Below are 17,812 nucleotides of genomic sequence, written 5' to 3'. Positions count from 1 at the left end.
TCAAGTACTACTAGAATAGACACTGAAAGATTTATATATTTGACTTTACCTGACTGTAAATCAGTGTCATTTAAAAATCTAGTTAAAGCAGCAGATCATAATATGGTGTGTACTCAATGTAACTATCCAATGCTATCCACATTAATTATACAAAGTTATGGGCAGTATATCATTTTAGTTTTCCAACGATGTAGACCTGATGGAACTAAATTGACAACTTCTATCAAAAATGTTGTGGCTTCTCAGTTATCAATTTCAGGAAGAACCTTTACAACTGAAGCTATTATTTATCATTACGGTTCTTCGACAACCTCAGGACATTATACATGCTACTTAAAATGTGAAAAAGGATGGAGTTACTGCAATGATTCTCATTTAACTTATAAACAACGTTTGCCTTATGACTCTACAAATTCTTATCTAGTGTTTTTAAAACCAACGTTTTAGTAAAGGGAATTGGCCTTTGAAGACGGGAATAGATAATAAAAGTTAGTTAGTTAGTTAGTTAGTTAATCTAATGTTTTAAATTATTTATCTCATATAGATACTTTAAGTGGATCTCAAAGTAAAAAATACTGATATATCTGACACAAATTGGCCATGAGGAAAGTGTAAGGTATGATGTTCTTAGATCTTTTTCATAGGAAGTCGATGAAATGGAAGTTATAGAGCACAGCAGACTTTTTTTCCACCAAAAGGACCTTCACTATCTTTTATTTGGCCTCACGGAAAAGTAAGTGAATGAAAAATTAGTGTACCAATATGAAATGTATGTTTGAATGTTTTTTTTTAAGACAATCTTTTAGATTGTGTTTTTTTTCCCCGCTGTTATATGATGAAGACTTTGAACTCACTAATTTAAGTGAAATTCAATATATTCTGAGAACAGCAAAAATAAATAATGTAACATATTGTAGAAGTTATTGTATAGTTTTCATTGTGTAATTTATATTGTATTCACATTGTCTCACACTCATTTTCCTTTTTCACCCTTATTTACCTCTCTTTACTCATTTACACTGCTTTTTTAACTTTGTTTCATCGCTGTTCCTTTACTGCAGTTCATTCACAACTTCTCAATCCAATTTGAAGTGTCTGCATTTCCTCTCTTCCTTCCACCACTTTTTATATTTTTCACATTCTCTCAGTACCACTGCTTTAGTTTTCTTCCCCTCTCTTTCTTTCTTTTTCTCCATTTTTTTTCTTTCGCACTCATTGTACTGTAGTTCAGTTAGTCCTTCCCTTTGTTTTTCTGTGTACTTACTCTCTCACTCCTGTTTCATCCATCGTTCTATATTAACCTCATTCCCTTCATCCCTTCACTCTGTGACTCCCCTTCACTCACTCTCAGTCATCTTCTATTCCTCTTTTTTATTAATAGTTCCTCATTCAGACTCTTCTCCTTTTCACTCATTTTCCTTTTACTTTCTTATCTTTCCTGATTTCGTTTTAGTATCTCACATTCTTTTAGTATCTTACTTACCTTCAGTAATTTGTTCCCTTTCTATTTCTTATTCCTTCTTTTTTTTCTTTCTACATTACTTTATTTCTTTTTGTATCCTTCACTATTGCTTTATTTCTTAGTAAACTTTTTTCGATTTTTTAACCTCTTGAACTGTTTCTTCTATTTTAATATATATTTTTAACTAATTATAACGGGTTTTTTCTTTTGTCTTTCACAGAAACAAGTTTTCATTAATTATATGGTAAGTGTGTTTACAAAATGTACTTTCTTATCACCCTTTGCTTTAACCCCTTCCATGCTGATGACGGCCCCCATCCGTCATGCATCACGGTGCTCGTGTGCTCATGACGGCTGGGGGCCGTCATAAAGCCATTGATTCATTAAAAGCCTAGCACACGAGCAGAATCGGCCCAGCATGGAAGGGGTTAACCTCACTACTTTTCTCTCACTCTACCTCACCCCTGTTTCCTTACTTTGCTTCCCACACTTATTCTTATCCTCCATGTTTACTTCCTACCACATTCAACTTCTTTCATTACCTATGCTTATCCACACTCCTTCACTTACCTTTTTTACTGGTTCACTTAGCCCCTTTTTGACACTCCTTCCTTTACTCTCTCTCTTCTTTCTCTCTGTCACTCCCCATGTCTTACCCTTATTCACTTATATCCACCCTCTTTCACTCCTCTTAACTTACACTCACTGCTATTTTCTTTCCCTCCGTCACTACTGTAATTTTTCTCTGGTTCCGTCACTATCTGTCATTCCCCATACTTAAGTCTCCTTCATTTTACTTTCATCACCCATTCACATTTTCCCAGAACCTCTGCTTTAGTCTTCTTCCTCTTTCTTCTCTTCTTTTGCTCTCTTATTCATTTTCTTTTTCTCAGTTATTTCCTCTTACACCTTTTCTCTGTCTTACTATCTATTACACAATCCCTCTGTGTGCCTCCCTCTAGCTCTCTTTCTCTTAACACCACTCTCTCTGTCCCCATTCCTCATGCTCACTCCTTCATTATTATTTTTTTTTTTTTGTTGGTGCGCTGACGGGACGCAATAAAGGGTTCATTTATAGAAAAACATACCTTTCTCAGCTATAGACATTTGCGAAAAAATAAGCTTAGAAATTCACTACAAAGTACATAGGTATAAAGCCCTATAAAAAGTTAAAAATTAGCAGTTAAAAACCTATGAAATTCACAGAAAAAAACAAAGGTTCCACACCAGTTATAGTTAGAAATTAGCATGAAAAAAACCTATGAAATTCACTGAAAAAACCAGAGGTTTCACACCAGTTATAGTTAGGAATTAGCATTTAAAAAACCTATTAAATTCACTGAAAAAAACAGAGGTTTCACACCAGTTATAGTTAGCTGGAAATTTTACTGACATAAAACCATTGAAATTCCCACGTTATAGTTAGTCGGACTCACTATAACTTGCGCGTGCAATGCACTGCTGATGACATCACACATTACATCACTCATGACATGGTCAGTGACATCACTCATGACATCACTGATGACACCATCCTTGTGACACACTGACAGACCTCCTTTCACTGTAAAGTAACCTTTGAAACACATATTCAAAAATAGAAACTAACATTTTCAAAAAAGTGGATATACTCATACCAGTTACAACAACCAATTCTGTAATTCCACCATCTATATACACATCCACTCATTCACCAACAGTTTTATATAGTCACTCATACATATACTCACTCATCATATATAGTGATACCCCTATTCATCCTGTAACACACCGACAGTCATCAAAAAGTTACTCACACATATACTCACACATGCAAATAAACTAATAAACATCCATTTATTTGCATATACAGATTTACACACACTACCAACTTACTTCTAAGGAAACTTACACATATGTACTCTCTTAAACAATCACTTATAGAAACACATACTTATTTAAACAGAAACTCTTACAATCTCTCACTCTAACATATACTGACTTATAAACATCAATACTCACATATACTAGATTAAAATATATCTTGTTACTGATAAACACACTAGTGAGACAGTCATTCACTCACTAACACACGCATATACACACTCATCCACCCATACAGTCCTGCACATATGCCGTCTTCAAAACACATACAAACAGTGAGTCAGTCATTGATGCATCTATGTGCTAAGTAACACTCCCACCAAACCATACAGACACTCATACTGATACTAAAAAAACATCTAATAATCTATATACACACACATGTAGCTACTCACCAACCCATGCAGCAACTTATACACAAAGTGAAACACTGATACATATATTTAAATATTTAAAAATTACTCGTTAATATATGTATTCACTAAGATACACTTAATAAGCCAGTTAACCAATCAATTAAAAAAAAAAAAAAACATTAATTAAGACAATAATTTAAACATTTATTCTTCCATCCACCTTTACATATAAATATATAAAACATATTTATTTTTCAGAAAGACACACATTCACTGGATGGTGTCATCAGTGATGTCATGAGTGATGTCACTGACCATGTCATGAGTGATGTAATGTGTGATGTCATCAGCAGTGCATTGCACGCGCAAGTTATAGTGAGTCCGACTAACTATAATGTGGGAATTTCAATGGTTTTATGTCAGTAAAATTTCCAGCTAACTATAACTGGTGTGAAACCTCTGTTTTTTTCAGTGAATTTAATAGTTTTTTTAAATGCTAATTCCTAACTATAACTGGTGTGAAACCTCTGTTTTTTCAGTGAATATATATATATATATATATATTACCTACTGGCTATCGCCAGTAGGTATATATAGTTAGGATTAATTCCCTATGGGATTTTTGAAAATTCTATGTCTAATAACTTTGGCGTTTGAGGACGGAATCGGCTGAAATTTTCAGGAAAATGGCACATTTTGTTTCTGAGCAGCCCCTGAAAATTTGGTGGAGTTTCGTCAAGGGGGGGCTGAGAAAAAAGGGGGGTCCCAAAACGCGTTTTTCCCATTCATTTTTCCATAGGGCGGTTGGACTCACTTTTAGCTCGAACGGCTGAATGGATTTGCACGAAACTTGGCAAAATTGTAGGGACTGTTAGCCCGATGTGCCTTTGCTAGGTCTCAATATATGTGCTCCAGTAGTTTTTGAGAAATTAACGTTCAAAACAAGATATATATCTGTAACAGCGCTCCGGGCAGCGATCCGGTCCGCTTACTTTTCGCGAAACGGAACTTTGCGCGCAGAAAGCTGATTGGCTCTCCGGTGTCTGTCAACATTCTAAACAGTCCGGAGCGGCCGCCATCTTATCTCTCGGTAGGATCGAGAGAGAAGAGGTGAAAAACGAAGGGGGAATTTATTGAAAGGGTGCAAGGTATACCCCTCTTGACCCCCTAGGATTGTTGTTGGGGTTATTAAAGGGTCCCGTGGGGAAAATAACAAAAAAATTATTTTTCACGGTAGAAGCGTTTCCCGGGCCGCGAACTGGGCCGCAAACTGGTAGCGAAACGGGAATTCGCCATTTTGTGCTTCGTTTTAATTGTTTAGAGACAAAAATTATCGCCGCACATCGGCCACAATGCATGAATATCGTTGAAAAGTCAGCGATATTCATGCATTATCCAGCAAATGCTCTTAGCCATGTTATCCACCTTCCATTGGATAACAGAAAGCTGATTGGCTCTCCGGTGTCTGTCAACATTCTAAATAGTCCGGAGCGGCCGCCATCTTATCTCTCGGTAGGATCGAGAGAGAAGAAGAGGTGAAAAACGAAGGGGGAATTTATTGAAAGGGGGCAAGGTATACCCCTCTTGACCCCCTAGGAATGTTGTTGGGGTTATTAAAGGGTCCCGTGGGGAAAATAAAAAAAAAATGATTTTTCACGGTAGAAGCGCTTCACGGGCCGCGAACTGGGCCGCAAACTGGTAGCGAAACGGGAATTCGCCATTTTTTGCTTCGTTTTAATTGTTTAGAGACAAAAATTATCGCCGCACATCGGCCACAATGCATGAATATCTTTGAAAAGTCAGCGATATTCATGCATTATCCAGCAAATGCTCTTAGCCATGTTATCCACCTTCCATTGGATAACATGGCTAAAAACTGCTCTGTGCGTGAGCTTTTTTTTTTTTTTTTTTTTGCTGCGTGACGTTTGTTAACGTTCGATTCGATGGAAATCAGGAAGTGTTGAACACCATTTTGTCACTGCGAGTAAATATTTTGTTATAAATGAATCCTTATTGATAAACATTGTCTGCGCCATCTTGCGTTTTTGTCCAATGCCACAATTTTGTCGTGCACGGCAGCCATTTTAGATGCCTTGACCAGGGCCACTCTATGCACGCCGCCGATTCTCAGCATGGCTCCCCACCCTCGCACGCATCTCCCCCACGCAATGGTCACCCCCGCTCTCTCTCTCATGCATGGGCCATATACTTCCCCCATCTGCGCTGCTCTTCTCTGAGAATCACACCCTGTGCCCGCTCGACACCTCCCTTTCACCCTATTCACTACCGCACCCTCTGACACTCCTCTTCCTCTGTGTCCGATTGTCCAGGCCGGACCTAGGCTATCACCTAGCCCTGCGGATGTAGTTTATGGCCCCAGCTGTAGAGTATCCAGACATGCCAACCCTCCCGATTCAGGTGTGAGACTACTGATTTCAGTGCTAGTCTTTCGCTCCCCGATTCCTGCAAGGAAAAACCCGGGGGCATATTTCCAACAACTAGCGGTAATTTTTGTCTCTAACTTGTTTAGAGACAATAATTATCGCCGCACTTCGGCGAATTTTATCGCACATAAACCTTGCTATTAGCAAGGTTTATCGCAAATGCGATAAAAAACGGCCGCAATGCTTGAATATCGCTGAAAAGTCAGCGATATTCATGCATTAGTCAGCAAATGCTCTTAGCCATGTTATCCACTTCCCATTGAACAAGCGCATGGTCTTTTAAAGATTTGTGAAGTACTCGGGGCGGCGGTGTGTGTGTGCCCTCTTTCAGGAGCGGGCGGTCGGGCACTGCCAGCAATTTGCAGGCCAGGCAGTGTTCAACACGTGCATCACCCTTTCTCTGCCTGCTATTGCGCTCCATGCTTTGGAAAGGTAAGAAAAAGAACGTGCATTTGAGTTTGAAATGTCCGATCTTGTAGCAGTACACTTGCAAAGCCCACACATGACAATAACCCGATTCAAGGCCCCATTCACCCGATTTTTTAAAAAAATATAGTACTCCAAGACAGTTACATTTTAAAACTTTATTAATATTTAAATATAACGAACGCAACAAAAACTGTAAATATATTTAACCATTTTTTGAAATTAACCAGAACTATAACGATAACAACAACAACAACAATAATATAACTTTTATGCCTAAATTACGCAAACATTTAGCTAATCTGCTAAAGGGGGGAGTCGCCATTTCTTTACAATAATCAATAATGAAAAATCCACATCAATAGGGTTGCCCGTTTTCTCGATGCAGCACTATAGTGCAATATACACAGCACCTGGGGTGTCAAGAGTGAACAGGTCTTTCTTTGTTCCTTAAGATGTTATCTCCGAGAATGCTGATGCATTGGTGTCTGTACACTTCTTTGTCAATTCTGTCAAGATGATAACTGCTTTATAAACAGACGATATCTTTGTTTAGTCATTAGTGTTAAGTGTGTCTGAAACTACAGTGCCCTTCTGTTTTTTTTTCTTCAGGCTCTACAGAGTTTTGTGTGTTGTTCTTTTGAGCGACAATTATTCCAGAGGTTTCAGGTTCACTTGTTTTGTTCTGCAGTGAGTTAACAGCTTTAGAGAGTTCATGTTTATTTGCTATGTCCTGCTGTTCGTCAACTTCTTCAGAGACGTCAGCCTCATTTTTTATGTTTCAGTAGATCCTGGACCTGCCCGGCCGCGCCCAAAATGGCGCCGGTGTAAATGGGACTCGTAACTGCTTGTTCTGTACTGGTTGCCCAACCTTGATATCACGAGATACATATGCAGTTTTGAAGCACATGGCGGAGGCTTGTCTGCTGTAGTGGGGCGCCCCTTTATCGTTTCAGTCGCCATTCCACCCGCTTTTGCTACACTGTGCCTTTTCCGCCATTCAGCTGTTTAGTGCCCGCTCTTACGGCTACAGCGTCTCGCTCACCATGTAGTTGAGTTGCTCCCACTCTTGCGGTGCAGCGGTAGGCGGCTGCCACAGGACTCTTAAAATGGCGGCCGGCTCTTCGGATTTGGGCCTGGTCCAGTAAAATGGCCCTGGGACACCTTGGAACTCGGACGCTTGTCTGCCAGGGCTTGGGTTCCATTCTCGAAAGCGTCCCCTCAGCCTTGAAGATTGTACAAAAGTCTTGGGGGCCCTCGACTCCCGCAGGCTTCCGGTGGGGAGCGGCTGCCATGATTGCTTGCGGAATGGCCACGACGGAGCTACGAGATGGTGGTGCTCTCATGGTGACGCCAGCTTCAGTCTGAAACATCCAGAAACAAGGTGGGGCTTTCATCGTTTGGGGAAAAAAAATGTTTTAATCCAATGAAAAGTGTTATTTTTAGGTCACATGACCTAGTCTTACATAATTAGGAAAAGAAAAGTAAAATGAACCAATGAAAAGTTGTATTAACAAGTCACATGACCTGTTATGCTTACGTTACGCGCTGCGCGGCGCGCTCTGGATCATTTCCGGGAAGCTGCGCCTTGCGCACCGGAGCACTTCCGGGTGCGCTAACGCGTCGCGTCATATGACGCATTACGCGACAATGCAGGTGCAGAATATAGTCAAAATGTCTCCACCAACCAGCGGTCGGAATTCCACCGCTTTCAGCAGTCCAAAAAGTTCGGTCAAATCTTAAGAGCGGGAGCAACTCAACTACATGGTGAGCGAGACGTTGTAGTCGCAAGAGCGAGCGGTAAACAGCTGAATGGCGGAAGAGGCACAGAGTACCAAAAGCGGGCGGAATGGCAACTAAAACGGTAAAGGGGCGCCCTACGACAGCGTGTCTTCAGGTGAAACGGATTGTGGGACAAGGTCCAGAATGAAAGATTCTTCAAAAGGGAAAAAATTCCGCCGGACCCCGGGAGCCGGCCGCCTATGCCGGGGGCGATCTCAGGCCTCACCAGGGCAACACGACTTGGGGAGGGGGCAGGAGCCAAGCGCCCCCTCTCAGTCCGCGCCATCTCACCGCCCCTCGGGGGCCTCCGTCAAGCTGTTTAGGGAGGCACCGTATCACATTGTTTTCCAATGCAGTCAGGTCCACAAATGGACCCCACTTACTTTGAATAGTGAAGCTGCAGCAGGTGCAAATAAGGTTTAAACAGTGTTACAAGAGCTGCTTAGAACTCTGAAGTATGGCACTCAACAACCAGGACTTATGCCATTTATGTAAGGCAGTGACATGGAAGCAACTCAGGGACAAAAAGCATGAACGAACATTCACGTATGAAAATCTTATTTGGAGAAGGGGTAGAATCCAAACGCCCCCTGCCAGTTCGCGCCACTACACCGTATGTGGAAAATCTGAAGCCATCATTCTACAAACTCTCAACGCTTGTTATCAGTGCATGACTTTCATGCTCGATCGATTGAGCTAGCCGGATCGGGCAATAAAAAGTATAAAATAGTTATGTAAATAGTTATTCAATAAAATGTTTTACTCTGTTTCTTTGGTGGTGTGTTGTGTATATTTATAATATTTGCATAGGGTTTGCCGTTATTTTGGGCGGTGTGGGTGGCGGAGTCGAGCTGTTTTGCAGCCCTCATGGTGTGGAGCTCAATTCATTTCACTATTTTCGTATTTCTCATGAAGGGTTATTCCTAATGTTTGTATTTTACCGAGGTTAAAAAGAGATCGAATTAGTGGTCTACTGATTTTGCTCGATTACTTTTATTTTTTTACACGATTTTTCACTATCTGCAAAGACTAAACAGAGTATTGCGACTTTGTGCTTGTTTGTAAATAGAGAATGATCCAAAGAGAACCAATTGTAAAACAGTAAATGCTTGGATAATAATTAATCAAATGGAGAGACAAGCAGGTACGACGGATTACAACAGGGGTAAAGGTCTGAGTTAACTACCGTTCACTATCTGCAAAGAGAGAGTACTACTAAGAGAAAAGAGGGGAGTGGGGGGGGGGGCAGCGTTCAAAGCACATCAGCGTGCATAAACACGAAAACGTTTTTACCTATCACGTACTTGACATTTGACAGCTTTTGATATTTGCTATTAAAAAACCATTGAAATTCACAGAAAAAACCATAGGTTATACTCCATATATAGTTAGGAATTTGCATTTACAAAACCTTGAAAATTCAATGAAAAAACCATTGGTTTTAGGCCATATATAGTTAGGGATTTGCATTTAGAAAACCTTATTTTACTCGCATAAAACAATTGAAATTCCATATATAGTTATAAGCGCTAACTATATATCGCGCACCCGCAATCCACTGCTGATGATGTCACATATTACATCATTCATGACATGGTTAGTGACATCACTGATGACATCACTGATGACATCTCAAATGACATCACTGATGACATCACTGATAACATCTCATTTGACATGACTGATCACATCACTGATGATATCATTCATGTGATAATACCATGAACCTCTTCAGACTCTAATATAACCTTAGATACAATCAGTGTAAACAGACAGTCACTCATCCATGGAGTTACTCACACACCTAGTCAGTTATGCCAAAAATCAATCACACCTCCATTTTCTCAACTATACAGTTATACACACCTTACTTATTCAAACATATACTAACACATATTTACTTTACTCTCTTATACAATCTCTGATACATGTTCACAATGATCCATACAGCCACTCACACATTCACTAGCTCTTATGCACAGTTATTTATAGATGTCAACTCTCACATGTACTGTGTTTTACATATGTACTTAATTTGACATGTAGCACTGAGATATCCATTCACTCACTAATACACTCATGCACAGTCAACCGCCCATACAGCTGTTTCCACATGCAGTTTTGAATCATACATCTAGTGAATCAACTGCTCACACATCTATGCACAGAGTCATACACCTCCCAGCCACCCACACACACACTCAGTCTCCCATACAAATACTTGGGCAACCAATCAATAACCCATATAGTTACTCATATAGCTACTTATCAACACATGCAACAGTTTACAGAACAACAGACATAATGATGCACAAATTAAGACAGTTTAGTCACTAACCCATGCACTCAGTGAGACACATTTAATCACTCACTCATACAGTCAGTCATGCACCTACTAAATCCTTCATCCAGACACTTATACATCCACTCATTCTTCAATATGTAAGACATGTTTTAACTTTACAGAAACATACAGTCACTGGATGTTGTCATCAGTGATGACATCAGTGATGTCACTAACCATGTCATGAATGATGTAATATGTGACATCATCAGCAGTGGATTGCGGGTGCGCGATATATAGTTAGCGCTTATAACTATATATGGAATTTCAATGGTTTTATGCGAGTAAAATAAGGTTTTCTAAATGCAAATCCCTAACTATATATGGCCTAAAACCAATGGTTTTTTCATTGAATTTTCAAGGTTTTGTAAATGCAAATTCCTAACTATATATGGAGTATAACCTATGGTTTTTTCTGTGAATATATATATATATATATATATATATATATATATATATATATATATATATATATATATATATATATATATATATATATATATATATGTATAACCTACTGGCGGTCGCCGATAGTTACCATAGAAAAACCAGAACATTCTGTTCCCAATAACTTTGTCGCCGGATGACGAATCTTCGCAAAATTTTCAAAATTCGTGGGGCGCTCTGATTCGCTCCTATCCTGAAAAGTTCCAGGTTGATTCGGCAAGCGGGGGCTGAGAAAAAAGGGGAGTCCCAAAACGTGTTTTCTCCATGTTATTTTCCATAGGAAACTTAAGACACAGCTACAGCCCGAACTGCTAAACGGAATTACACCAAAGTTGGAAAAAGGTAGTGCTTGGTTCAGAAAGCGACCTTTTTTTTAAATGGTGTAAAGCCATTCAGTAGTTTTTTAAATATTAATGGAAAAATAAATAAATATCTGGGCGGAGTCTAACCACACATCTCTTCGCGAGATCTGATTGGCTGTCAGCACTTCATCCAAGAAGTGCTGGCAGCCATCTTGGGACCAATATACATGATAGCACCTCATTAAAAAGTATTGCAGTTAATAGAAGGTTTTAAGACTTTAGTTACATTATAAATCATTTATTGATGGTACCATATTCATTTTCGGAATTGTGGTGTGTTCCAAGGTGATTTTACCCTGTGAAAAAGCCTTCTGCTGGGATATCATGAATCATGTTTGAGAGAAAACTATTTTCTCATGCCTTTCCCACAGAGGTTTGGAAGGTGATCTATAAGCTAAACTAAGAGCATATTTTCAGTGCATTCACATTATCTTTCTCAGTCATGTCTCAGTCATGTGAGAATGAAGTCTGGCATTCTCAGTCAAACATGTACATCCAACAAGGGCAGAGACTGTCAGTTTATTCCTTTGTGTTCTACTGCAGCTTCCCAGAGTGTTTTATAGAACAACTAGAGCGCTAACAGTCCTCCTTATGACAAAAGTATGGCACACCTTAAGCCATCTTGATTGGAAAAAAGCAGTAACTCTTAAAACATTTAATTTTAAAAGGAACAAAATGAGGGGTTCATTTTGCGATAGAAAGTATGATTAGTGCTGCAGAAAGAAACATTTGGGCACATTTTGAGTGACTTCTCAAATCATCTTCTATTTCATTAAACATTCTGACATGCAGACTGAAACATGTACCAGCAGCAGACTTCCCTGGAGAGCAGTCACTTTACTATAGTGATCTAATGAGCAACTAAAGTGATAACATTCAGAATTTATGGCAAATGTGTGACACATCTGAATGCCTTCTTGATGGAACCAAAGTAAAAAACTGAAAGTATTTTCTACTGAGGAGACTGCAGTAAATGAGGAAATTAGGAAACTTCATAACAAATAAGTCCCCCAAGATGGCCACAAGAGACAAAAGAGCCCAAATGTAGCACACATATCATCCAGATGTAGCCCACGTATAGATCAATGACAGAATGTCCAAAAGTGTTCTAAAGAACAACTAGAGCGCTAACAGTCTTACTTATGACAAAAGTATGGCACACCTGAAGCCATCTTGATTGGAATAAACTGGTAACATTTAAAACATTTAATTGAAAAAGGAACACAATGAGGGGGTTCATTTTGCCATATAAATTATGATTAGTGCTGAAGAAAGACAAATTAGGGCACATTTTGAGTGACTTATCAAATCCTCTTCTATTTCATTAAAAAATTCTGACATGCAGACTGAAACATGCACTTTTAATACCAGCAGCAGACTTCTGTGGTGAGCAGTAGCTTTACTACAGTGATCTAATGAGCAACTAGACTGCTAACATTCAGAATTTATGGCAAAAGTGTGACATATCTGAATACCTTCTTGATGGAATCAAAGTGAAAAACTGAAATCATTTACTACTGAGGAGACTGTAGTAAATGAGGAAATTAGGAAACAAATAAATCTCCCAAGATGGCCAACAGAGACAAAAGAGCCAAAATGTAGCACACATATCACCCATATATAGCCCACATGTAGCCTAATGACAGAAGTGTGCAAACACTTTTTATTTTTTGTGTTTGTGCAGTTTTATATAGTGCAGACTTGTCAGGTTTTGGAGTGATTTACATGAGCATTGATTACATCACACAAGAACATTCATTTTGGTTGTAGACATGGGGAGATTAACAGCCTTATTCATGAAGGCTAAATCGGCTCGCAAAGGGCCGGATTCTGAGAATCCGGCCCTTTGCGAGTGCGATTTTTGCTTTTGGGATTCAGCATCCCAAAAGCAAAAATCGCTAATTGCGATGTCGCAAATGTGCGAGGAAATGACATTTAAGGAATCTCTATTTGAGATTCCTTAAATGCTATTCAACATCCTATTTCAATTTGCGATTTCGCTATTTCTAGGCGCAATTTACCGCGAGGTCAGACCTCGCGGTAAATTGCGAAAACTCAGAAAAATGCATTTAAATGCATTTTTCTGAGTTGCACGTTACACACACACATGTCCAAAGGACATGTGTGTGTGCAACACCTGTGGTATTTTCCATGCAGGGGTGCTACACGGTGTCCTTTGGACACCCCTGGCACCCTTGTACTCGCAATCTCATTTGCGATTAGCTAATTGCTAATCGCAAATGAGGAATGACTCCCCATGCATTCCTATGGGCCTTTTGGCCCATAGGAATGCATGGGGAGTTATTCCTTATTTGCGATTAGCAATTAGCTAATCGCAAATAAGGAATCAGTGGGAATCGCAATTACTATTGCGATTCCCACATGAATACCGTTTTGCGAGTCTCAAATAGCGATTCCTTATGATTCGCTATTTGAGCCTCGCAAAACGGCCCGTACATGAATCAGGCTGAAAGTGATTTGACCAGAATCACAGAATGTCGAGCTAAGCAGAAACTCCAACCTGGTTCTCCAGTTGCAAAGTATGTAGTTCTGGAAGTAACACCGCATCCTCTCCCCTAAGTGCAACATTTAATCAAGTGGTCAACTGGATAAAAAAACATAAAGATAACAAATAATTTAAAAGTGCTTTGTCGCTATTTGAAAACTCCGAAAATATGTCCTCATTTAAGTTTTTTAGAGCACTAACCATAATTTTGATGCAAAGAAGACCCTCTCATAAATGTAATTTCTAACGGAAATGCTCTAGGTATTACAGTTTTGATTACATCAAGATGACGTCAGGTGTTCCACACTTTTGTAATAAATATAGAATGTTAGCAATATAATTGTTCATTAGGATACTGTTGAGAGGCAGAGGCCAGGGGCACGGACTCTGAAAATTGAAGGCAGGTAGGATGGTGCAGAGGCAACAATTTGACCACACTGGGCAGGCAGAAAGGTCAGTGGCAGCACAACAGACTATGGAGGGCAGTGGAAAGGGGGCAGGGGCAACAAACCAACAATACAGGACTGGTAAGAGAGGCTGTGGCAAAATAATAGACCACTGTGGGCAGAAGGAAGAGGCAGTGGTAGTTCAACCATACATGTCAACAGACCCAATTCAGCCAGGAAACGTCCAATGTTTTCAAGCCCAAATGGGCGTTATTTGATCTGGCTCCTGTCTACAATCTCCTATTTTTCAATGTAAGTCAAAGGGGAAAATCAATACCCCAGTTCTTTTTCAAAATCTCCCTCTTACCAAGTTCAAAATGTTAGCAAGCATGGTACATTGAATCATGGAGGACAGGAGGAAGGGGATAGGGGGATGGAATGTGGACAGGCAGGGTGGAGTTGGCAGGGACAGGGTACAGTCATCTGACAATTCTAGGTAGGTGGGAGGGGAGTGTAGGATCAACATAACACTCAGAGTACATAGGAGTGGCAGGTCCATGGAACATGGTGGGCAAACAGGAAGGAGCAGGGGCATGCACACAGACATTGGAGGGCAGGGGGAAGCAGAATAGGGGCAAGCACAGAGGCTAAGCAGGAGGACAATGATGGGGCATAGAATTGGGCAATGGAGGGCAGGAGGAGTGGACTGGTACATCATGCTAAATGGAGGGCAGTGGCAGCACATCAGATCATGCATGGCAGGAGGGAGGAGGCTAGTCCATGGATTCAGACAACAGAGGATAGGGAGAAGGTGGATGGGGCAGCAAGCCAACTGTTCAGAGAAGGCGGGAAGGCCAGTGGCAGAACAACGGCCACACAGGGCTGTAATGAGGGAGCAGGGACATGGACTTGAACAATGGATGGCTAGGAAGAGGGAAAGCAGGAGAAGCAAGCTTGGGTCGGGGCAGCACAATGCCAGGCCCTACTTCCAACCCCCCACCATCCATTGTTATATGTATCTTATTTATTGTTGAAAAAACTAGAAATTTGCTGGAAAAAACAAAGAATACAGAGACGGTATAGGCGGACTCAGATTTCACTCATACACAACTAGTGAAAGTCATCAGTTATAGTTACCTGAGCGAAGTGTAACTTAGGCCCCTGCAATGTACTGCTAATGACCTCAGACATTAGATCATTCATGACATGGTCAGTTACATCACTCATGACATCACTCATGACATCTCAAATGAGCTGTGAATGGAATGAAACTATAATCGCTAGAGCATTATTAAGGGATAGTGTGTGTATATTAACACCCCTTCTTTTCTTTCATGTAAGAACCATTATAATACGTAACGTGCCCAGATTAATATGGCCGATAGCCTTTCACTTTAAAGTAATGTGTAGTCCATTGTTTATGTTGATGTTTGCAATCCTAAGTATGTTTATTATGAATTAGTCACGTTGACGAACATACAGGTATGGCGGTCACGGGGCAAGATATGCTGAAATGACATTGTGTGCATATTAACACTTGTTTTCTTTTCTTTATTGTATCAATTCCTGAATTTATACATCGTGACCAGGCCAATATGGCCGCCAGCTTTTTGGATTAAAGTAATATGTAGTCCTTTGTTAATGTTGGCAACTGGAGGCATTTGCACATTTAAATGAGGATGCTACAATGACGTTGTGTATCATTATCAAGGTTCGGACGAGCCAAAACGCGTGGATCACTGCCTTTGCAGATTAAATAATTCCAAACTACAACTTGAGTGCTGATTTCTCCCTTGTAAGAGTGAGAGGAGATTGAATGCATATATATAAAATTCACTGAAAAAACACAAGTTTCAGGGACATTATAGTTAGAAATTAGCATTTAAAAAACCTCAGAAATTCACTGAAAAAACGACAGGTTTCATGGATGTCATAGTTAGTTGGACATTTCACTCGTACAAAACAAGAGCAATTCGGCGGTTATAGTTAGTTGTGCTAACTATAACTCGCGCCCCCGCAATGCACTGCTGATGACGTCACATATTAAATCATCCATGACATGGTCAGTGACATCATTGATGACACCTCAAATTACATCACTGATGACATCATTCACTTGATCATCTGATGAACCTCCTTACACCCTAAAATACAGACTACCATTCTCGAAACCATAGACACACCAATACTAGTACAGCTACAATATTCTGTGCACTATGCATGTAGACCTCTAATCAGCTATATAGCATTGATACAGTCTTTTAAATACTCAGTTAGTACCTATGCAGTCTAGGAATCCTTCTGTCTTTCCCATGCACTTGTCCATTCACCCATTCAGCACTATGTATGTATCCTATCACTCTGGCAATACCTAAGCACTTATAATATTAGCATGCACTCTCTTTGCAGCACTGAAACTACTCCTGTTATTAGTCATATACTTAAGGAATGACAGCCACTAACCCAAGTACAGGTAAAATGTTTTGTACACTATGCATGCAGATCTCTAACAAGCTACATACTATTAATACGCTCTTCTAAATGCCCAGTTAATACCTATGCAGCGTTGGAATCCTTCTGCCTGTGCCATGTATTTCTCCAATGATCCATCCAGCACTATTTACATATCCTATCACTCCCCCAATACCTAAGCACTTATACATTCAACATGTACTCTCTTTGTAGCACTGAAATTATTCTAGTTACTAGTCATGTACCTAAGGAATGGCCTAGCCAGAACAACTAGTGCAGCTACAATATTCTGTGCAGTATGCATGCAGTCCTCTAATCAGCTACATAGCATTGATACAGTCTTTTAAATACTCAGTTAGTACCTATACAGACTAGGAATCCTTCGGTTTGTCCCATGCAGTTCTCCATGCATCCATCCAACACTATCCGTGTATCCTATCACTTCACCAATACCTAAGCACTTATAAATTGTGCATGCACTCTCTTTGCAGCACTGAAATTACTCCAGTTATTAGTCATATACTTAAAGAATGGCCTAGCCACTAATACAAGTACAGATACAATATTTTGTACACTATGCATGCAGACCTGTAACCTGCTACATACTATTGAAACGCTCTTCTAAATATCCAGTTAATACCAATGCAGTGTAGGAATCCTCCTGTCAGTCCCATGCATTTCTCCAATCACCCAACCATCACTAGCAACGTATCCTATTACTCCACCAATACCTAAGCACTTATAATAACTGAAAAAAATATTTAGCATTTTTTGATATGTACTACTGTCAAGGTAAGATTAAGTAATCCAAACACTATCAATGCAAAACTACATTCAGCTGTGCACTATAAATATATAAACGTCTAGCCAGCTACTTAGTAAAGTACTACCCATGCAACCTAGGAATCCTCCTGTATGTCCAATGCACTTCTCCTATCCCCCCTCCAGCACTATCTACGTAT

The sequence above is a fragment of the Lissotriton vulgaris genome, chromosome 6 (assembly GCF_964263255.1).
Source record: "Lissotriton vulgaris chromosome 6, aLisVul1.2, whole genome shotgun sequence".
In the NCBI taxonomy this organism is placed as follows: Eukaryota; Metazoa; Chordata; class Amphibia; order Caudata; family Salamandridae; genus Lissotriton; species Lissotriton vulgaris.
This window is presented reverse-complemented; position numbering follows the sequence as displayed.